The 2,901-nt window shown below is 42.0% G+C and overlaps 1 protein-coding gene across 1 annotated transcript in view; it reads left to right on the top strand.

Annotated features, from left to right (window-relative positions):
* The window catches only part of SLC1A6 (solute carrier family 1 (high affinity aspartate/glutamate transporter), member 6), a 26,139-nt gene that overhangs the window by 4,834 nt on the left and 18,404 nt on the right, over positions 1 to 2,901 (top strand). The gene's annotated exons all lie outside the window — the stretch shown is intronic.

Raw genomic sequence — 2,901 nt, 5'->3', positions numbered from 1 at the left:
CATTAATGAGTTTTTTTTTTTTTTTTTTGGATATGACAGCAAAAGCACAAACAACAAAAGCAAAAATCAACAAGTGGTACTACATCAAACTTAAAAGCTTCTGTATGGCAAAAACAAAACAAAACAAAACAAACAAACAAAAAAAACCCAAAACCAAAACAACAGCAAAATGAAAAGGCAACCTACAGAAGGGGAGAAAAGCTTTGCAGATCATGCATTGGATAGGGGTTAATATCCAAAATATATAAAGATCTCGTACAACTCAGCAACAAAAATCAATCTGAAAAATGGGTAGAGGAACTAAATAATCATTTTCCAAAGAAGATGTCCAAATGTCCAACAGCTGCAGAGGATTGTCTGATGGGAGCTGTGGCCTTATGTAGAGGAATACGTGCCTGTGTGTGTGCTGTTGTGTCCAACTCTTTGCTACCCCATGGACTGTAGCACGCCAGGCTCCTCTGTTTAGGGGATTTTCCAGGCAAGAATACTGGAGTGGGTTGCCATTTCCTCTTTCCAGGGGATCTTCCTGACCCAAGGATTGAACCCTCTTGCGTCTCCTGCACTGGCAGGTGGGTTCTTCACTACTGCATCACCTGGGAAGCCAGTCCCTGCCAAACACGAGCCTGGCAGGGGGAGCTGGAAGAATGCTCCATTTCCATCTTTTCCCACTTTCCATTCTGCTGTTTTCCACTGGCCTGACTGAAATGGGAGGGCAGCCTGGGCAATGCTATCTCTAGTGGTTAGCCTTTTGCCTGGAAATAAATCTAGAGGGATAACAGAATTTCCAGTATGCCTACAGTAGGGACATTGCCACTTGCTGTGAGGTCATATAGGCAAATCTACTTATCTTTTCAGATTAGGAGGTGCCCAGGGCCCACAATACTTTTTAAGGACCCATGCAAACGTTTATGCCTTTTTTTTTTTTTTTGCTGAGCCTCATGGCATGTGGGATCTTAATTCCTTGACCAGGGATCAAACCCATGCTCCCCCAAAAGTAGAAGGGCAGAGTCTTAACCACTGAAATTCCTGTTTGTACTTCTTTTAAAATTACAATGCAGAATACAACTTTGGGTTGAAAAAAATGTTTTAATACATAATATTAATATATTCATTTAAAAAACTGGAGTAAAATGTGCACAGAACAACCATCCATTTAAAAATGGCATTCAAAAAAAAAAATGGCATTCAGTGGCATTTAGTTCATTTGCAACATTGTACAGCAATCACCTTTATCAAGCTCCAAAATATTATATTCACTTTTATACCAATGCAGTTGTAAAATATTTTTTTAGAAATTTATTTATTTTTAATTAAAAGATAATTGCAATATTGTGTTGGTTTCTGCCATATATCAACATGAATCAGCCATAGGTATACATATGTGCCCTCCCTCTTGGACCTCCTTTCAACCTCCCACCCACCCCATCACACCCCTGTAGGTTAATTTTGATGTATGTTTTAATGGAGTAAGGGACCACAAAGGCAAATGTTCCTCAGACTCATGAAAATCACAATTTCCAGACTGCGCTGTGCATATATGGTATTGGTAAAAGGATAGGCAAGTTTTAATTTCTATATGCATTTTATTTAATGTGTATTAAAATATAATCAGCATTTCAAGTAATAATCTAAATTTTCCAGTTTATATATATATTTTTAACTTTTTATTTTGTATTGGAATGTAGCCAATTAACAATGTTGTGATAGTTTCAGATGAACAGCAAAGGGACTCAGCCATACATGTATTCATTCTTCCCCAAATTCCCCTCGCATCCAGGCTACTTCATAACATTGAGCAGAGTTCCTTATGCTATACCGTAGGACCTTGTTGGCTTTCATTTTAAATATAGCAGTATGTACATGCCCATCCCAAACTCCCTAACTATCCCTTTCCCCCAGCTTTCCCCACCGGCATCTGTAAGTTTGTTCTCTAAGTCTGTGAGTCTCTTTCTGTTTTGTGAGTTCACTTGTAGATTCGTTTATTTAGATAAGTAAGTAAAATGACATGTGCTCAGTCGCTTCAGTCGTGTTTGACTCTTTGCGATCCTATGGCCCATAGCCCACCATGCTCCTCTGTCCATGGGATTCTTCAGGCAAGAATACTGGAGTGGGTTGCTGAGCCCTCCTCCAGGCAATCTTCCCAACCCATGAATCAAAACCATGTCTCTGGCACTAGCAGATGGGTTCTTTACCACTAGCGCCACCTGGGAAGTGACATGGATTTGGCTGAATGTAAAGTGAAGACACGGAAATCTGAAGTTTGGGAAACAGTATCTGGCATCCCAGGGTGACTCTGAACATCCCATTTTTTTTTTTTTTCAAAAGTGGATCCTGAAGAGGTGCTGGTGTCAAGAAAGATCACCATTTTCATCCCATGGGACTCTCCCTCTCCCTGTTGCTCACTTGGGCATTCATGCAGAGGAGCTCCATTTATTGGGCACCAGTAAATGCAGGCATCTGCTGATTCCATCATTGTGGAAAGCCCATTTGGTGGCACCTCTCGTGCTTCCCAGGTGACTCAGTGGTAAAGAGTCTGCCTGCAGTGCTGGAGATGCAGGAGACATGGGTTCAATCCCTGGGCCAGGAAGATCCCTGGAGCAGGAAATGGCAACCCACTCCAGTATTCTTGCCTGGAGGATCCCATGGACAGAGGAGCCTGGCAGGCTACAGTGCATGGGGTGGCAGAGTCGGACACGACTGAGCACAGCACAGCAACTAGGCCAAACATGAAATCGTATTAATTTGGGGTGCTAGCCCCAAAGTACCTTGTTTAAGGCTCTGTGTGAAACTGGTGCTTGGCAGAGGCTTGTTAGTCTGGTTTGTGAGATGGGGAAGCTCCCAATTACTTGTAAGGATCTCATAAGAGGGTAAAGAATGTGCCTGCAATGTAGGAGACCCAGG

The sequence above is a fragment of the Bison bison genome, unplaced genomic scaffold (genome assembly GCF_000754665.1).
Source record: "Bison bison bison isolate TAMUID 2011002044 unplaced genomic scaffold, Bison_UMD1.0 scf7180017864386, whole genome shotgun sequence".
Classification (NCBI taxonomy): domain Eukaryota; kingdom Metazoa; phylum Chordata; class Mammalia; order Artiodactyla; family Bovidae; genus Bison; species Bison bison.
This window is presented reverse-complemented; position numbering and strand designations above follow the sequence as displayed.